At 39.6% G+C, this 21,668-nt stretch overlaps 1 long non-coding RNA gene across 1 annotated transcript; it reads right to left on the bottom strand.

The window, feature by feature from the left end:
* Nucleotides 1–1,276: 1,276 nt before the first annotated feature.
* On the bottom strand, nucleotides 1,277–21,127 carry LOC307185569. The gene is made up of 5 exons (XR_013828097.1): nucleotides 21,016–21,127; nucleotides 15,134–15,267; nucleotides 13,082–13,295; nucleotides 2,310–2,350; nucleotides 1,277–1,740 (listed from the first exon to the last, which is right to left on the bottom strand). It is a non-coding gene; the product is annotated as an uncharacterized lncRNA (long non-coding RNA).
* Nucleotides 21,128–21,668: the final 541 nt, after the last annotated feature.

Below are 21,668 nucleotides of genomic sequence, written 5' to 3' on the forward strand. Positions count from 1 at the left end.
CCTGGCCAGCTATTCCACGTCTCACACTTGGCGTCCCAGCCTCCGGAAACTTCTTTCCTCCCACACCTATCTTTTTGTTCATGTTCTCCCTCTGCCTAAAATGCATCACCCTTCCCATATTATAGCCTTGACAAGTCCTCTTCCTTCAAAAATCCTTCAGGAAGGTTTTGCTGATTTCTGTTAGGTCCCTCCCACATGCTCAAACACACTCTGACAGGGTGGTCAGTAGTGTCAAATGTTCAAGGAAAAGGAAAATAATTTCACCTGTTAAAATACTGTTTGTTTTAGGTACGTTATCTAAACAGTTTCAGTCCATGTACTATTTGGGCCTGCTTCTTTGAACATCTAGCACTAAATTATTACACCCTCTACTCATTTTCCTTTTTGATGTGGAACTTCTGTTTGTATGAAACCTAATTTTCATGTCAGGAGGGGCTGCTTTTTGGAAATTTCAGTTGCAAAGCACAGCAGATGCAGATGGCTTTGGGAAAAGCACAGTCAAAGGCAGTTAATCACGAGTTCCTGCTTTTCTGTAAGCAGAGCCAAATGCTATCTTTGTAGGTCAGTGACAGGTAAACTGCAAATAAAGTAAATTATCACACAGGCCACATCAGGTATCAAAGCCTTTACTGAGGTTGAAGTTCTTCATTCTTCAGTAGAAAACACATACCTCTTTTCCATCGGAAGTGAATAAAGACATAATAAAGACATATCAGTCTTCTGTCTGGATCAGAAATCACACAATCGACCTACAACACTGTGCTAGCTCCTGTTGACAACATGGTGATTCAATATGTCTGTACATTTCAAAATGATCACCACTATAAACCTAGTTGCCATCTGTCACCATACAAAGATATTACATAATCATTGTTATATTCCCCATTGAATATTCCCTGTACATTTCATACCCATGACTCATTTATTTTGCAACTGGAAGTTTGTACCTCTTAATTTCCCTCACCTATTTCTCTCCTCCCCCCACCTCCTTCCCCTTCGGCAACCACCTGTTTGCTCTCTGTATCTATAATTCTGTTTCTTTTTTGTTATGTTTGTTTGTTTTTTTAGATTCCACATATAAGTGAATCACACAGTATTTCTTTCTCTGCCTGACTTACTTCACCAAACATAATACCCTCTTGGTGCATACATGTTGTCACAAATGGCAAGATTGCATTATTTTTTAAGGCTGAGTAGTATTCCATTGTGTGTGTATTACATATATATATATATATATATATATATATATATATATATATATAAAACACATCTTCTTTATCCATTCATCTGTTGATAGACAACTAGGTCATTTCCATATTTTGGCTATTGTAAATAAGATTGTAAATCATGCTGCTATGAACATAGGGGTACATGTATCTTTTCAATTAGTGTTTTCATTTCCTTCCGATAAATACCCAGGAGTGGAATTGCTGGGTCATATGTACACCTTATACAGTGCTGTATGTCAATTATATCTTGATAAAACTAGAAGAAAAAAATAAAAACAAATAAAATATTAAAAAATTAAAAAAATAACCTCCCAATCATATATAATCAGTCCACTGGTAGCCCCCGTCCTAAGGACAGATTCTGATTGCTACCAACGTGAGTTGCAATGGCACACAGCATAGCTCGTGGCCTGAGGAATCCATTTGCCTGGACTTAAACCCTGGCTCAGCTACTTACTGGCCGCACAGCACGAGCATGTTTCTTGATCTCTCAGTGCTCCAGTCTGCTCATCTGTAAGAGACGAATAAGAAAGATAAGATTTACTTCACAAAGTTGCTGCAAAGATTTAACATGCAAAATTGCTGACACATGTTAAATGTCCAATAAATGTTAATAGTTACCTTACTGTTAAATGACAAAATCTAACAGAATCTCTTAGGAGGGAAGTATTCTTATTTTGAAAGTTTTGCTCACATTTCACCCCTATCCTAAAATTTACCTCTAACCATTGTTCTTTATAGTGGAGCTTCATTAGGGCCCTTGGTTGAAGAGGGCTTTGAACTGATGCAGTCAATTTTACCACCGAGATTTTTTTTTTAATCCCAACATTTATTCAACGATTTTAATTTTAAGAGGGAGATCTCAAGTCCCTGACTATACACTTCAGGAAAAGATCTCAGCCCGAGATTTGGTTTGCTTCCTGTTGGAAGGTGGCTGGTCGACAGTGCACCAGTGTTTCACACCATCACTCTGGGCACTTGAGTCATGGAGGAATGTCTTTACAAAGATTAATGTTGCTCAGCCTGTGAATAAAGGAAAATGCCCAGCACTCGTCAGATGTTGACGTCAGCAGAACTTACCTTGGCACTTACTTTAAAAACTTCATTGTGGCCCTTTGTACCTAAAACAAAATTTTAAGTTCATCAAAACTGTGTAAGATATTCCAAAGTTACAGGAAGAAATGTTTTGATATCTGGTCACTTCAAAAACAAAACAAAACAAAACAAAAAACAAGCAAGGACGAAGAGGAAGAGAAGGAGGAGATTTCAACTTTTTGTTTACAAAATGTTGATTTTTACATATCAGTTGCTAAAAAGTCTACCACTAATTAAAATACATGAACAAATACGGACAAATGCAGTCTGAGATATGAATGGAAAGAGAGATACAGACATATAGGTACATATAGACATATATAGATACACATAGACATAGTATTTAGGATGGGATGACATCAGAGGAAACATATTCTAGTTCCTTTTTGCAAGGCTTTGAATGATTTTTGAACATGTACAATCGGATCTGCTACACTGTGTTTTGTATTTCCCGCTTTTTTGTTTTCTCAGGTTTGTTTCATCATATTCTCTTAAAGAATAGCCTATGAGTTCGTGAATTCAGAGAAAATTGCCAAGAGGGTGAGTAGCATTTTGTGTAGAAACCAGGGACTGGGTTCAATGCCTCACATACACAACCCCAATTAACCCTAATGTAAGGGAAAATGGCTATTATCCACATTTTATAGATACAAATGAAATAAGACAGCCAAGAATAGGCACTTCTCATGTCACAGAGCTGCCTCATTCTATAACATTCTTATCTCTAATTTCACAACATCAACTGTGACCTTTTCTTCTCTTAGCACGTATTTTCCATTCCCTTTATGGGTTTCAGTGTTTTTCTCTGAGACTGTCCTATAGTCTTCAGGTCTATCCAGAACTTTAATATCTGTCTGTCTGTCTCTCACATGCATGGGTGTACACACACACGTGTGCATGCGTTTGAGTTCCTCATTCATTTAACAAACCTATATTGAGCACCTACTATGCTGCAGGCTCTATTCCAGGCATGTGGGACACAAGAAGGCTTCCTGAAGCTTGCACTTTGCAGGAGTAACAGATATTAATGAAACATGGCAAACAAAAAATTATTTTATTATAGTTGTAATAAATGCTAGAGTAGAACATAGTGTGAACTGACAGCTCCTAACATGGGGACCTAACCCTAAGATTGAGAAGAAGAGAACTAAAATATCATCTTTGTTAAGAACATATTGCAGTGATCGCTCTGTGGGCAGATCTGCCTGCTTCCTGACGGTGGGAACTAGTTCCCCTCCCCCTTGCTTTCCACCTGCCTGAAGCAACTGTACAATCTTGCTCTGTGATATTTTGTCCTCCATGCCAGACCAAAGGTAACAGAAATCTCGAAGCTTTTGAGCTTTTTGAGGTGACTGGATTCTGACTGTCATGAGTCATCCTCCTACACGAGTTTTTTTAAACATATATATGCTGTGGTTTCTATTTTAACTCATGGATAGGTAGCATTGGATTTGAGATTCTACCCTAGGTATTTTTTTCTCTTAATTACCCTTACTTGTTAAATGAGCACTATAAAAACTGACATGGGAGGGTTTTCACTGTAACTTGCGAGTCTCTCTCAGCTCGTATTCATTCATTCTCTGAATCACAAGCTATATATTGGACACCTGTTATGGGCCAGGCATTGTGTTACCTACAGGATACATAACTGGGAACAGAATAGACATGACCCCAGCCCTCATGGAGCTTATATACTAGACTGATTCTTTGTTGCTGTGTTTACTAACATTTAAAAAAAATGTTTAGCACTGTGGAAGATGCAGAGGTTGCAGAACATAACATCTTTGCCTTGCAGAATTCATGTTCTTATGAGGGAGACAAGATCCAGGCACACAAAGCAACACATGAGAATATACGGTCAGAAAAGAAATGAATATAGAGTTTAATGTCCAGGGAAGACTTCCTTGAAAAGATGAGGTTTGAAAAGTGACTTGAAGGAAAAGTAAACTTGGAAAAGTGATTGGAAGAGAGTAGATCATCCAAGGTGAAAAATGACACAGGATCATCTGAAAAGGTCAGGGAGAGGACAGCAAAGAGATGTGATTGTCTAGATTGCAAACTTACCAAAAATAAGGGAAGGTGGGGGCCTTCAGAGCTAAGATGTGTTGTTAAAAATTGTCTTGACAGGTAATGCAAAGCGCTCCTTTTCGTGGTAAGTGAAGAGTTCTTGGATCCTTTTCTATCTTTTTTTTTTTTTTTTTTTTTTTTTTTTTTTGCGGTATGCGGGCCTCTCACTGTTGTGGCCTCTCCCATTGCGGAGCACAGGTTCCGGATGCACAGGCTCAGCAGCCATGACTCACAGGCCCAGCCGCTCCGCGGCATGTGGGATCTTCCCGGACCAGGGCACGAACCCGTGTCCCCTGCATCAGCAGGCGGACTGTCAACCACTGTGCCACCAGGGAAGCCCCTTTTCTATCATTTTTATGCTGCTAATACTGTTTCTGAAAATGTATCTGGATTTGAAGGGCAAAGGAATAAGAGGCAGGGAGACAGATGGGGACATTAATGACTTGATTTACGTGTGATGATGTCTGTACAAGTGTGTACCCAATGGGACTAGAAGAAAAAAATCTAAGAGATAATATATAAGACTGTGCTACAGTCTGAAACAGAAGGGATGAGGAAATGATGGAAGGGAATATAGGAGAGGGAGTGTAGGGGATGAGGGAGTGAAAGATAGACACAAGTGTGTGGCAGAGTAGCCTTGGTTAAGTTGGGTTTGTTGAATTTTATACAGTGGTTGAGCTTTTGTGTGAAAATATCCTGGGATCATTTAAAGCCTGGTGCTTGGGTAAGAAGTCTAGCCTGGAAATCAGGATGTCACTGGGACAGAAGTGATTGTATAGCTCTGAAACCAGATGAGCTCTGTGGATGGAGGGGATGCAGAGACAAACCCAAACTCCCAGAAGCCAAAAATGTTAGCAATAGCTAGTTATCTACTAGAAAAAAGAAAATAGACTTCAGATGATAAGAATGTCTATGCCATTATCAGACATTTATTATGGTTATACAAATTTCTTGGGAAAATATAAATGCTAATTGGAAGAAAAAAAATCTCTTCATTAAGTCATCCACATTCTAATTTTGTGGTGTCTAGAGAGGTCAACACTTTGGACTTCGAAGAGGCCAGATTCCATAATTACCTGATAAATTCTCACGATTCCTGGGAAATGGGTAAACTCCCCATAAAGACAATGAGAAGAAAGAAGCTGATTTATTTCCAATAGCTCCATAAATCATAATAAAAACTTGAAAGATTCAATTAAGAACAGGAATGGCCCCCTGAAAATGTAATAAAGGTGGTGGGGTTTTTTGCAGATTCTTGTCACCGTTAGCTCAAGTCTCCCTACGTTAAAAGCTTTCGTGACAGATTATTAATTGAGCTTTTATTTCCGAGACTCTTGCAAATGATTTGTGATTTTGTCACTGAATATGTTCGGTATATGCCAGATTTGCCAATAAACTCTCACGACCCCTCTTCTCAATCATGCACACATACAAAAACCCCATAAAAGTATTTAAATTTTAAATTGCAATTTCACCTTTAAAAATACCAGAGAGTGACAGTATAATTGGAAAGATATAAACCACGTGTTAACTTCTGAGTGTAGACCCCAGTTCTGACACCCCAAATTTTTTAAAAATGAAAACATGTTCCAAGGGTACTCTGTCTTAGTCTGTCTGGCTGCACAGAGCGAAGCTTATTTCAATCCATACCATGCCTGCTTATCAGGAAGTTATTCCCAATTGGAATGTGAGCCATGATACTGCCAGTTCCTTACGTTTACATTTCTCTCTCACGAGGCAATTTGGGAACAAACAATAGCTTATAGTTTTAAATCCACACTCCACCCTCTTGATCTAATAAGAGTTTACCTAGTTCTAATATCATCTTGCTTATGAAATCATTCATTCCACGAATATCTAATGCTAAGTGTTTATCTAATGCTAAGAGGCCCTTGATCTTGTGAAGCTCACATTTGAGTGTGTGTGTAGAGGGCAAAGGTAAGGAGGGATTGGGAAGGAAAGATAAAGAAATGATATACCAAGATAATTTCAGATGTAGGAAAGTGTTGTGAAGAATTAAAAAGAGTGAGTTGATAGCGAGTGAGGACGTAACTTCTGGGCCAAGATCTGCAAGTAAACAAGGAGCCATCCATGCGCGTATCTGGGGGAAAAGAGTTTCATTCAGAAAGTTTGAGGTGAGAGCAAGCTAGACATAGTTAAAAACAGAAAGAGGGTTGATGTACACAGCCGCATTAATATAACTTGTAGCAACCAAGACGGTGCACTGTTCATACATTTAACCACTATTATAAAGTGGAACTGAGCAGAAAAGGGAAGGAGATGAAGAAGGAAAAGAAGGCTTGGGATAAATCATGCTGGACCTTGTAGGTCAAAGTCCAATGTTGGGTTGAATTTTAAATGTAACGGGAAGCCACTGAAGGACTTTAGGCAGTAGAATGACATAATCTGATTTATATGTTTACACATCATATTTACGGCTGTGTGGAGAATGCATTGTAGGGTGGCAAAGATGGAAGCAGGGAGACAAAGGAAATTGGTAAATTGAAGAGGACCAGAGGAGATATGATGGGAGCTGGAATTTGAGGGGTAACAGCGGGGAGACAGAAGTCTTGGCAGGCTTAAATACAGCTTAGGGAAAGGTTTGGCTGGACCAGCTGGTGGATTGAATGTGGGAGATTAAGGAAAGGGCCGATTCATGGCCGATGCCTAGATTTTTGGCTTCACCAACTGGGAACACCCAGGGAGAACAGGTTGTTTGGAAGAAGCAGGAAATCAAGAGATTCCTCCCCAACTTTCTCTTCTACATCTGTAGTAGCCTCCTCAATACCTTAAGCACACCGTTGTTGCTGTGCATACCGTGATTTATTGTAATTTGTATGTTTAATGGATTTTGAGTCCCGGGAGAGTAAGGATCTTGTTTTATTCATCTCTCAGATACTACCAAAGTGTCAGGCACATAGTAGGTGCCCAAAATATACTTATTTAATACACGTACGAATTGAAGTAAAATATTTCAAGTCCAGCTGCTTGCATTTTTGGAAAATTAGCATCTTGCATAATTGAATATATCCTTCTACTCTGATTTATGAAGTATCTTATTCACCCTGGGAAATACATGCCATATAAAATAAAAAGAGCTATGATTGCAATTTGGATGTTCCATAATTAAAAGAAACCTCTATTTATATGTAAAACAGATTGTATTTCATGTAGAGAAGAAAGGAAATAAGTTGTTTATGAACAGGAAATCTTTGGAGCCCTGTAGGGGTTTAAATTAGTTCCTCTGAGTTTAGTAGTGTTTCAATATATATTTATTTAATAAATGGAATTGAATGCAATAGGGTATTTTACCTAAACGTCTCCACTGGTCTATAAAAATTATATATGAGCAGAGTACTTTGGAATAAACCATGAAAATATCGGGAGGATTTGAATTTAATATATTGGGAGAGAGTCATTGATATTTAAAGGAATCAGTCACTTTTCATGTGAATTGGCCACTGGAGATTGTACAGCATGTTATTTCAATACGGTATTCATCTGTGTAACTTACTGTTTCTGTTGTTGTTGTTTCACTAAATCTCATACTTACAGGAAAATGAAATGTTTAAACCCCAAAATCCCAGGTGGTTCAGCTGACAGGTACAAAAGGCAACGTGCTACTGAAATAAAACATTAAGTCAGTTTTTGATTAATGGGAGGAGAAGTTTTGATGTAGCATGCAGCCTTGATTCTTTTTCTCTTTCCTGAGTCACAGTGTTCTATAAAATTCCCACCCACACAACTACTACCAAAAAGCACAGAGAGAAAGAATCCTCTGCAGTAGGGAACACATTTGAAAAAATACTGGTCCTTCCCCAGTGTCAGCATCGCAGTAGCTAATGGACAAGAAACTATAGAAACACAAGAGCCAAGATGGAGGAATAGGACAGATGACAACTCTGTGGTTAAGAGCTGGAAACTTGAGTAAATGCAGGCTGTGAATTCTACCTTTCCTGTCTACCAGGACCTGACCAATCTACCACACAGTAGGGTGGGCCACAGAAAAAGATGATGTTAAAAAGAACAACAAAGTAATAAACCATAGCGTTATTCATGAAATCTTTGTATAAATTTGAGCTCTGTGACACACATCACCATAAGCTTCAAATTTCTTATCACCCATTCTCACAATCATCCCATAAGGTAAAGTTATTTTCCCCACTTTTAACTGTAGAAACTGCAATTCAAAAGTGGTGGATAGGGCTTCCCTGGTGGCACAGTGGTTGGGAGTCCGCCTGCCGATGCAGGGGACACGGGTTCGTGCCCCGGTCTGGGAGGATCCCACATGCCACGGAGCGGCTGGGCCCGTGAGCCATGGCCGCTGAGCCTGCGCGTCCAGAGCCTGTGCTCCGCAACGGGAGAGGCCACAACAGAGAGAAGCCCGCGTAGCGCAAAAAAAAAAAAAAATGGTGGATAAACTTATTCAAAACTATATTTCTAGTAAGAAGTAGGCCCGAATCCAAACTTAAACACACCTGGATCCAAATGCACCACCCAAGTAGTGACTGATGCAGAAACAGGTGACATGTGAGGGCCCAGGCAAGAATCAGAATAGAAACGCCTCCCTTAGCCACCGCTGTTAAGGGTTTTTTACCAGTTCCTAGGAGTACACCATCCTGATAGTGAGCATATGACAGAGTACTTGTTATGTTTCATTTATCTATTTAGTGAATACAGCTTCTTTCTAGGTTTAGGTTCAGTTTTCCTCAACTAATCATTGCTCTCTTTCTAAGGTACCAAGTAAACCTCCATCTGGGGTATTACTGAGAAATGTACCTGAAATGAACTAACCCACCTGATCACAGCAGTTGGGGTTCTCCTTCCCAGAGGGGCGGACCAGGTAAGCAGACCCCCTCAGTGTAACAGAGTCCATTGTTACCTCTGTGCCACGTGCTTGAATAGATAACATTATTCTCCCTCCTCCCATCCCCCAAAATGACTAAATGTCTGTAGCATTTAGCACCTATGTATACATGTTCACACCAAAATAGTTTCTATGGGAATGTATTCCCTGAGCATATTTCTGGTTCATTTTCAGGTTCTCTCGTTGTATGAGCACCATCAAGTTCAGCGTTTATGGTAGTTCAACAACTATAATTTTATGGGCCTTTCTAGCCCTGAAAATTTATGATCATAAATTACTAACTCTGTATTCATTAACTCTCTAGGTACCCTGGAGTTTATGAGAAGCTTTTCTTAGAGAGTTACAATCATGTTAGTGAGTAAAGGCTAATTTTAAAAACTATACAGCACAGGGAAACATAGCCATTATTTTATAATAACTTTAAATGGAATATAACCTATAAAATACTGAATCGCTGTGTTGTGCATCTGAAACTTATATTAGTTTGTTTTACTTTAATGAAAAATGAAAAACTACATTCTTTGACAAGAGAGGGGAATATCGGAGTTTAAAGAAGTGGGGAAAGGAGCTGGCATTATCAGAGAAGAAAGGATTTGTGAAAGCAGTAAGGATCACCTTGGCTGTGAAAATTATGTAGGGATCATGATGTTACAAAGATGTCAACACTTACTAAGCAGTTATTATGTACCTAGCACCTTTCTAATTACTTCACGTAATTTCACTTTGTCAGATCTCACGAGGTAGTTATTACTATTCCATCTGACAGAAGTTGTGGAGAATTAGGACCATGGCCAATTGGCATATAACAATAACAGGCACTCCAATATTCAGACTCAAATCTGGATATCTGAAAATCCTGTGCCATTCTCAGTGTGCCAGTAAAGGGAGTGCCACATCATGGCCAGGGTTAGCTAACAATATCCTGGAGCTTCTCTCTGTTCTCAGGCGTGCCCCGCTTTGTAGTGTGTCCTTGGCTAGCAGAGCCTTCTTCCTACTTTTCCCTTGGCTAATGTCTAACTTGCCTTTCACGTTTCAGCTTAAACATCAATTCATCAAGAAGTGAAACATGGAAAAACTGTGGAGAGTCAGAATGTTCCCTGACCTCCAAAGTGGATTAACCTGCCCCCCCACCCCCATAGCCACCTGTACCTTCACCATGCATTAGTAGGCTAGCTAAAAGCTCTGCCCTTTGATTTGCTGGTCTCTGATTAGGCGTGGCGGAGAAGGCAGCTTCCTAAATCTGATGTTTGCTTCAGGCCCGTCTCACCTTGCCTTCCAGAGATTTCAATATGACATTGTGGGAGAAGGTTAGGGACGCCAGTCCTACTGAGTAAACTCTTTAAAGCCACCCGTCAACTGTTTCCATTGGGGTGCGGAGCTCTGCTGCACCTCACATGATTTAACTCTGTCATTCAGGATTTAATCTGAAGTAAGAGAGCCTCCATCCGCGCAGAGGTCTGTTCCCTCCCTGCTGTACTTGCAGGCTGGCTAGCTCTGGTCTCAGTGCATTGCTCTCGTAGGGCTTTGCTGGAATGACCAATAAGAACACACACCAGCATTCTGAATGTTTGTCTTTTCCCTAAAGCTGCAGGCTTAGTCAGCGTGTGGTCAGCTTTCCAGGGTATCACAAGGAAATGTTATACCCACGCTTCACCACAACGCACGAGGGTCACCAGCTTTCCAGCCCGCACACCTGTACCCTCCCTTCACAGCCTGACTGCTAAGCCAATGTCGCATTTTTAGGTTAAGTCCAGGGATCCCATTCAAAGTGTGAAACTCTGGATAAGGAGTATGTTGGGGAGGAGTATTATGGAAAGCAATTAAACCAAATTTCTCACCTTAAATCTGTTATTAGGTACTGTGAATACGCTAAATTTTAAGTTCTTATGCAAAACAGTCCTTAACAATAATGAAAACCACCATTCAGCATGCTTACTCATGAACTTCCAACATTTTTTTCTATCATTATCAAAAGTCCTTCCATACATTTTGTATATTTTCCCCAAATTGCCTTAGATCACAAACCGCAAGCGTGTTTCCTGCTAACAAATGACAACACCCCCAGGAGATGAGCCTGTGGAATGTCCTCATTCCTAGGTGCAGTGTCCCTCCACCCCTCTGCTTAACCTGGCCAGTAGCCTTGAGTTTAAAACCCAAATTAGGTAGAACCTAACTTTTCACTTGGGTCTCAAGAGTGACCTCAGGTCTTTATGAATACGTGTGTCTGTGTGTGCTCCTCTGACATCATACTGAAAAGTGATATATCCGCGTGTGTGTGTGTGTGTGTGTGTTTATTGACATGCAGCACTTAATATCTGTTGGCAGAATAATGAATCTCTTAATTCCAGCCTGGATACCAAAGGAACAGCTTTCAGGATTTGACCCATTTCTTCTTGTTCCAGATAATGTGGGTTTGACTTTGTCTTTTCATAGATAGACAGACAGATAATAGATTGACAGATAACAGATAGAGAGAGAGAGAGGAGTGTAAGTGTGTGATCTGGTTGACTCTAAATCTGGATTGGGTCATCCAGAATGAACACCTATTTTGGTGCTGAAGCTCCGGAGAACGTTTCTTCTCTCACCTCTGGGTCCCTTTGAGCCATCTGACTCTGGTCTGCTTTCTTTCACTGCAAAGCAGCAGGCAGCGGTAGCAGCTCCTCTGGAAACTTTGGCCTGCTGTTTCCTGCACTAATTTATCCTCTCTCTGATTTCACCCCAGCTGTTTCCCCACCTCGTGCTCCCTGACTCACTGCCATAACAGCAGAGGTCCAGGGCATTCTGTGAAGTCTGCTCTCAGAAGGCACGGCAGGCCCCTAAATTCCCCCAGGCCCTGCCTTAAGCTTGGCGAGTGCAGCAGACAGCACTGCAAATGCCAACTGACAGGTGAGTTTTCTTTCTGTACAAGGCCTGTCATCTTTGCCCCTTCCCACCATGCAATGTGTGCCATCACTTCCGAAAGACATCAAGCAGGGGTCCTGACGCTGATGAGCCTGTGGGTTCTGGAGTAAACAATGGGAAAATACACTGAACCACCAGCTACGACCCCTGACCCAGAACATACTCGTAGGTGCAGGCAATGTGTCAGGAATTCTCTTCCTTCCAGGGCTGGATGGTACATCAATTAGAGACTTTTTTTTTTTTTTTTTTTTTGCTACGTGGTAGATATTTTCAAATCTGTTTAGGCAAAAAGAGACTTATTCTTATTGACAAGCGCCTTAGTGAGAACTCTATATTCAATTGAGTTCTATTCAATAACTAACACATAGTTATCTTCATTTTCATGGAAGCAAGGGATATTGTTTAAGGGGGAAAGAAGAAAACATTTGGGGGACATGGGGTATTTGAGGAAGAAAGTTTAAGTCCTGGGTAAAACTACTATAGTACCTTATCAGGGAATGTGGGAAATAGGGATGCAGACCCTCTCAGTCTTGGTGCAAAAGCTCCAGGACTCAGAGAGGGTGGTGAGAGAAAGGGGATCATGTCCTTCCACCATCACTACACGTTTTTTTTTTAATCAAATAAACCTCATTTTTCATTTCTCATTATTTCTACTCAGATTCTTCCTTACCCCATTCAGGCCTCTCCAGCCTCCCTGATGTCCGCGCCCCCTTCCATCCCAGACATGCCACCTGCTTTTGCAACAGGTCACCATGTGGCTCACCTCTCACCCTTTCAAGTCTTTACACAAATGTCACCTTCTCGTGAGGCCTTCATTATCCCACCGCCTCCCACCTCCAAAAATTCCTGAGGCTCTTTCCTAACTTATTTTTTGCTTTATCACTTAGTGCCCTCTAACATACATTTTACATATTTTACTTACTTGTAAACAGACTTTCATCTGTTTTGCTCTCCTCTGTAGCCCCAGAGCCTGGAGAAGTTTCCGGCCAGAGCACTTTTTGCTTGTCCTACTGCTTGTTGACAGACTGCATGAATGAATGCACAAATGATGGCCTGGCTGTCAACAGGGAACGCATACCAGAACTTGACCCATTCCCTCTCCCTTCAGATGATGTGGTTTGATTTTTCCTTTTTTTCTGTTGATCAGAAGCAAAAGTCAACATCTTGATCACCTATTTCTAAAACAAAAGAAGGTGTCACTTTCCCCAGAATCTCAGCATTATATTAGACACATCAAGTGAAGATAAGGTTGTAGAGAAGGGTTTGTCAGCCTGGGCACATGACAGATTCCACAGCCAGCAAGGATGAAGGCTTGAAGTCACCTGCAGGCTGGATTTTATTTTATTTTTTTTTATTTTTTTTTTTTTTGCGGTACGCGGGCCTCTCACTGCTGTGGCCTCTCCGGTTGCAGAGCACAGACTCCGGACGCGCAGGCTCAGCGGCCATGGCCCACAGGCCTAGCCGCTCCGCGGCATGCGGGATCTTCCCGGACTGGGGCACGAACCCGCGTCCCCTGCATTGGCAGGCAGACTCCCAACCACTGCGCCACCAGGGAAGCCCTGCAGGCTGGATTTTAGATGCCAGAGGCCTCCTGAGCTGCCTGCTGCTCCTAAAACCCTGGTCGATATCACAGGTGTGGAGGAGAGAGAATGGAGGACTGGAATAACAGTGGTTGCTTGCTGGCAACACTGCAGGGCCCAGAGTCACCTGTGCAGTTTCTGCACCTGACACCCACCTGCCAGGATTCTGATTTCCTCCTTTGAAAGATGCTGAGCGGCAACTTCGATACCCAAACAGGACTGAGATCCAGGGGGTTAGGGAAATAATACATCCCTATTCTTTACTTTGTCTGCAGTTCCTCCAGATCAGCTCTTCAGCTTAAGAATCGGCGTAGTTTCGGATTTCCTTCCCATTTAGGTCACCACAGAGCATTGAGTAGAGTTCCCTGTGCTATACAGCAGGTTCTTATTAATTATCTATTTATACATATTAGTGTATATATGTCCATCCCAATCTCCCAATTCATCCCACCTCCCCTTTCCCCGCCTTGGTGTCCATATGTCTGTTCTCTACATCTGTGTCTCTACTTCTGCCTTGCGAACAGGTTCATCTGTACCATTTTTCTAGATTTCACATATAGGCGTTAATATATGATATTTGACCGAAATGGGAAGGAAATCCAAAAAAGAGGGGATATATGTATACATATAGCTGATTCACTTCGCTGTACAGCAGAAACTAACACAAACATTGGAAAGCAACTATACCCCAAATAAAAAAAAAAAATTGGCGTAATTTCCCCGTGCGCAGGTGTGCACATGGATAGATGTGCCGGACACATGAAGCACAGCCTGTGACTACTGCAGGGTTAACCACTAAGGGTAACTGCCAGACTTTTCAGAATTTTGCTTAGAGTGGGCCCAGTGCCCAGGAAAGTGGGTTACACCACTGACAACATTCCCTTTATGGGAAAAGACACTCTCATTTCTAAACAACAAGGTCACAAAATAAATTTTGAAAGAAAATTGATTTTTAATTTGGGAGTTGCCTATAATAGAGATTTACAGTTTTAAACACAAGCCCAATCAGAGGTCAAACTGGCAGAGACATGTTCTGAAAGGTATACTAATTTATGAACTGTTTACATTGGTTTTAGTGGAATATGTGCAGAAGGAATGGCTTACAGCTTGTGTATCCCAAAGCACAGTAAGAACTTAAGCAATAGGCCAAAAACTGTAGTTAACGTCTGATGTGAAAAATCTAAGACACCGTGGTGGTTTTTAGAAACTGAACTTTATAAAGATCTGCAAATTGTTGCCCCTTTTAGTTACTTAAGCGTAAGGAACTATTTTTTTCCCCTATGCTCTCAATTTCTTGTCTGGCCCTAAATGTGCTCTCCTGTGAATCTGTACTTCTCATCCTCATTTCTGAAGGAACTCCCTGCTTAGGCGCTCTGAGGATCCAGGTGTGTTACCTGCACTGGAGGCAGAGGTCTTCTCAATGGTCTTCAAGCCTTCAGCCATAACTAACACATCATACACTGGTCTTGCAGCCTACTTCTGGTGTTGGAGGCACGCCCCCACTAGGAAGTGGTCAGGTGCAGAATCACTAAAAAAGAATCAGGAGAATTATTGCTATGAATGATCTCCGTTTTCACTCTTCTTTCCTCCATAGTGGATGTATATGCTTTACCATCATCATAGGTCTCCAAAGGCCTTTCTCAATTTATGAATTTTCCCCTTCACCCCATTACTTCCCCCTTCTCCGGTCCCTGAATCTCTGTTGTGTATATGTCCTTGGATATGTATGTATCCTGATAAGATTACAGGGGTTGATTCATATGAATATATGGTCTTACCTTATATAAATTGTATCAACCTATAAATCTGGTTCTCTTTATTATTTTCCACTCAACAATACACTTTCAAGATGTATATAGCTACCTACATGTCACACCCTGATTATTCCTTCTAAATGCTACACAAAAGGGAAGGGTAAGCTGGGACTAAGTGAGAGAGTAGCATTGACATATACACACTACCAAATGTAAAATAGATAGCTAGTGGGAAGCAGCCGCATAGCACAGGGAGATCAGCTCGGTGCTTTGTGACCACCTAGAGGGGTGGGATAGGGAGGGTGGGAGGGAGACGCAAGAGGGAGGAGATATGGGGATATACGTATATGAATAGCTGATTCACTTTGTTATACAGCAGAAACTAACACCTCATTGTAAAGCAATTATACTCCAATAAAGATGTTTAAAAAAAAAAAAGTCCTCGTGTGCATCGGCCTCATTTTACCTATTTTTTCCCCAGTGACAGGTTCCTCCAGTTTCTCACCACCACAAACAGGGATGCAGGAAACATCCTTAGACATGTTGAAGAGGAGTCGGTAACCAATAGCAGGGTTGCAGGAGTGTTAGAGTATACACGTATGTTATTTCATGAGGTATTGCCAGATTTCTCTCCCCAAGGTTTCTACCAAATTCTACTCTCTCCAGCAGAGTATAAGGGTTCCCATTTCATTACCACCACCAGTGTTTGCTAGCATCCTAATTTCTAATTACCAAGCTGAGGAGTTTAAAGGATTGTATCAATATTATATTACCAATCTGAAAAGTATAAAGGATTACATAAATTTTTTTTTTTTTTTTTTTTGCGGTACACAGGCCTCTCACTGCTGTGGCCTCTCCCGTTGTGGAGCACAGGCTCCGGACGCCCAGGCTCAGCGGCCATGGCTCACGGGCCCAGCCGTTCCGTGGCATGTGGGATCTTCCCGGACCAGGGCACGAACCCATGTCCCCTGCATCGGCAGGCGGACTCTCAACCACTGCGCCACCAGGGAAGCCCCAGATTACATAATTTTTAATTTATATTTATGTGATTATTAGTGAGGGTAAGAATCTATTATGAGACATTCAGGCTTCCCCGTTTATGAATTGTCAACTCACATCCATTGATTATTTTCAATTTTATCTTAACTGCAGATCAACAGACATTTCTATTATATTCTAGATAATAATCCCTTGGTTTCTGGTGTTGCAAATATGGTTCTCAGTTCCCAGTTTATCAGCTGTTTGTTACCTTCAGTGTCCTTCACTTACAAAAAAAACCCTTAATTTAGATGTAGTCAATTCAACCCACTTTTTTTCTGAGATCTGTAATTTTTTTCACATTTATACATTTACTTCATGGAAATATGTTCACAACATATTGTTAAAGAAAAAGGTAAGTTATAAAACAGCATGTATACTATGTTCCTATTTATATAAAATGATTCACAATATCAGTCTTCTTCATCAGTTTGGGTATAAAAAGAGTCATATTTCTTTTATTGTTCAAATTATAAAAACCCCAATCTTATTCTGTTCAATTTAGGGAAAAATACAATTTTCCTTTTTGGGTCTCCTGCCCCAAGATTCCTCAGGGACATTCCTCAATGTCAGTTTTGTTGACCTTTTCACAGAACCAACTCTTGGTTTTGTTGATTTTTTTCCTACTGTTTTTCTATTCTCTATTTCATTTATCTCTGTTTTAATCATTATTTTCTTCCCTCTGCTAGCTTTTCCCAATCAACTTTTGACCTTTAGGGTATGTGAATTAGGGTTTTGTCTAAAAAATCATATTTATAAAATTTAGCTTTCTATTGGTGTAGATTTTAAAAATATCAATGTACATTTTTCCTATATAAAAAGCCAATTTCTTCAACAAGTTTAATTAAAAAGCCCTTCTGTTTCCCATGATTTGTGGTGAAATTTATAGCATTTAATAAGGATTAGATTCTGGGATATCCATTATATTTAACTGGTCCTTTTGAATTCATTTATTCTATTATCCATTAATGTACTTAAGAAATATTTATTGAGCACCTATTATAACCCAGACATTATTTTATGTCCTGGGGAAACAGACAAAAGTTTCTGAATACCACAGAGCTTATCTTAGGATAGGGAGATAGTGTAGAGCCTTAAAGGTCATTATAAAAATTTGGGCATTTACTAAAATAACAGTAACTGCTGACACATATCTTGCATTACTATTTGTCAGGCACTGTTAGAAGGGTTTTATCTAATCCTCTCAACAACCCTGTGAGATAGTAACTACTAGTATCCCCCACTTTACAGATGAAGACACCATGGCATATACAGCTTAAGTAATTTGCCAAAGGTCAGGCAATTGATGAGTGACAAAGCTGGGATTCCAACCCAGTCAGCCTAATTCTGGAGCCTCTGCTCTTACACACTGTCCTGCACCACCTTTGAGTCGGATGGAAAACCATAGGAGGAGAACCATGACTGACCCACATGTCAGGTTTACTTAGGCTACTGTGTTGCAATTAGGTGGTAGGTGGGGCAAGAGTAGAAAAGAGAGACCAGTTAGGGCCTATTTCTACAGTGTAAATGAGAGATGATGGTGATTTGGATGATTTAGTAGCAATGGAGGAGGTAAGGAGGAGTCAGATTCTGGATTCGTTGACAAATGGGCAGTGGAGTCTGGGAAAGAAGGAAGGATCATTGACGATTTCAAAGTTTTTATCCTGAATGACTTAAAGGACAGAGTTGCCACTTACTGAATGCAGAAGACTACTTAAAGAACAAATTAAGGAAAAAACTCCCTTAATCTTTTAGATGTCTTCTAAAAAAGGGATCTAAAGCGTCATTTTAGATGTCGTTAGACACTCAAATGAGATTGGAATAGACAGTTGTATATGTGAGTCTGGAGTTCAGAGGCAAAATCTGTCTACAAGATATAAATTTGAGCAACATTACCATATAAGCTTAAAAGACTATAATAAATCACCAAGGAAAAGAGAAAAGGGGAAAAAAGAAGTCCAAGGACTGATCCTGGTGTACTCCAACATCACTCCAGAGATGCAGAGGAAATGAACAAATATTAAGAAGGGTGGCCGGTGAAGGTGGAGTAAACCTGGAAGGTTACAAGTTTGTAGAAGCCAAGTGAATAGAAGTTTAGGGGAAGTAATCTACTTTGTCAAATACTAATGATAGGTCAAGTTAGAAAAGATCTGAGAAACCATTACTGGATTCACAACATAGAAGTCAGTAATCATCATGGAAAGAATGGTAAAAGATTGTTGGTTCAAGAGACAAAGACGGGAGAGCAATTGGAGATAGCAAGAACAGGCAACTCTTTCAAGTTTTGCTCTTAAGTGTAACAACGAAATGGGATGGGAGTCAGAGGTGGATGTGCAACCAACAAATAGAGGACTATTAAGATGACAGGACTTGTAGAATGTTTGAGTGCTGATGGGAAATATTCCAGAATGAATAAAAAATGGAGAGTTGTAATCTGTTTGAATAAGTGAGAGAGATTAGAATCTGGTTCTGAAGTGGTCACGAAGCACAAATATTTCATCCACAGTTAGAGAAGGCAATGGACATGAGCACAGGTGTGTTTAGCACTATTATTTGCTTTGTAAACTGATCATGTATTCAGCAACATTGCTACAAGATCTTATTCGTTATGATAATTGGGCTGTTGGTTTTCTTGTATTTCTTGTTGGTTTATGTAAATACTCTTAAATCTACAAAGAAAGACAGTTTTGTGTCTTGTCTTCTTTTTCAATTAATATGTTTCTGTGGTAGTCATTAGTAACATCCACCAATATTTCCATATCTTCCCTTTCTGGGTCCACGTTAGGATTTTAATTCCTGGGTCTTCTATTCTTGAGTGGAGCCATGTGACTATTTCTCACCAACTGAGTTTTGAGACAAGTGACATGTATCACTTTGGAACCAGAGCATTTAATTGTGGATACTAGACCCTGCCAAGTTGCCATGTTCCCTTGGATACAATAACTGGCAATGTTTAAGGTGGTGGCTATTCCACCAATCTGCCTCTCCAAGTGTTAATGAGCCCAGCCCTTCTGCCAACCCATAAAGAACATTAAGCATGAACAAGATATAAACTCTTGTGGTTTATATAATCTAGCCCATCCTGATTAATATGTCTCTTGTTTGTTTATCTTACCTGGTTGCATTGGTCAGTACTTCCAATACCATGATGAAGAGTAATGATGGAAGTGGAGATTTTTGTATTATTAAACACCACTAAGTAATGTTCACAGTAGATTTTTATTGAGTTAAGTAATTTTCCATTTATTTCTAGTGGTCCAGATTTTTTAAAATCACAAATAGTAATTGGATACTACGAAATACATTTTCTACTTCTATTCAGGTAATGTGATTTTTCTTCTTTAATCCATTAGTGTAGTAAATCTTTGTTATTAAATCATATTTGAATTCCTGGAATAAACCCTACTTTATCATGATATGTTACATTGTTAGACCTAATTCATATCTTATTTGCATTATAGCACTTATATTTCTAAGTGCAAGAGGCCTAAAATTTTCTTTTTCATATCATTTTCATGTTTGGAAGAATGGTTTTTCTAGCCAATTATACTATGAATTGAGCATATGTCTCTCTGTTTTCTGGAAAAAAAATTAGTGGAGTAGGAATTATCTGTTCCTTGATAATCAGATAAAGCTCAACAGAAAAATTATTTATTTTAGTATTTTTTAATGGTTATTTAAACTTTTGGTTTGATTAATGTTCTCTACTATTTTTACCCAATTTCATTGATTTCTGCAGTTGTCTTTATTATTGTGGATCAACTGAGTTAAACATTAATTAAATGCCTGGGTCAATGTTACATATAAAAATTACTGTCATAATTTTAATTTTCTTCTTTATTTCTTACTTGGGCTTAACTCTTTTGTACATTGTTAATTCTTTTTATAGGTGAACAATCAGTTCATTTGACTTTAGTTTTTACTGTAGTAAATGTTTTAAAGCTATAAATTTTCCACTGAATACCACCTTTAACTACATTCCATAAATTTTGTCATGTAACCATTTTATATATTTGTTCTAGTTATGAAGTTATTGCTAATGATTTATGAATAATACTTCATAGTTATTCTAATTATGAAATATCGACACAAGGGTATTTAATAGTATGATTTTAGCTTCTAAACGTGTGCCAATTTTTTAGCTTTCCTTTTGTTATTGACTTCTAATCTGATTGAATTATTTTGTGTAGTGTTGATTTTTTATTTATTGAAACTTCTTTGTCACATAGTATTTATACAGTTTTGTGAATGTTCTATGAGCATTCAACAATACTAAAAATTTTCCATGTATATTTTATATTTCTATTTCTGTATAAATCTATTATCCTGGGTATATTAACTATGTTGTTCAAATCTTTCCTAATGCAATGTATATTCCACAATGATTCACATTCAGTGGGTCACGGTCAAACTCCAATAGGCATAGAAAGGCCTGGAAAGTGACTAAACAAAGTATTGAATAAATTTGTCTAGTACCTACTCACCCCATAGCATCTTCAGATTTGAGTTCAGGGTAGGAAGCCAGCAGCAGCACACGGAGTTCATCCATTTGTCAATAACAACACTCAGCAAGTCCTTGTTACTTGTCACCTGTTTCAGAGTAAGGATTGTCTTTAGTGCAATACCATGCCATTTCTCCACTCTGGGGCTTTGCTCCATTAATTATCCCCCTTTTTTTCTTTGCATCATAATTCTCTCTACTGGCTTCATCTCTTCAGCCAAAAAACAAGTTCAATATCCCTCCATCCACCTTTTTTGTTCCTTTCCTTTCCTCTGGCACTTTATTAAATGATTTTTTAATGACTGACTCCACCACGTCACCTCTAGTACCTCGTATGTGGGCTACAGCCATGAGATGGGGCAATGACAAAACAAGGGTAGAATCAGCCTCTAATGAGATACTGCAATAGTCCAGGTGGAAGTGAAAGGGAATTTGGATTGATATGGTAGCAGTGAGGATGGAGGAAAGGCTTAAAGGGCAGAAGAATTAGAATTTAGACAGTGGAAAGAAAGGTGTGAAATACTCATCTCAGAAAGTGAGCATTGCTGAAGACAGCGAAATAGGATTTTGCAGCAGTGTTGTGTACCCACTCGAGTTTGACGAACATGAATTTATCAATATAGCAATCTGCCCTGT

Source organism: Stenella coeruleoalba (assembly GCF_951394435.1).
Source record: "Stenella coeruleoalba genome assembly, chromosome: 4".
Taxonomy (NCBI): Eukaryota; Metazoa; Chordata; class Mammalia; order Artiodactyla; family Delphinidae; genus Stenella; species Stenella coeruleoalba.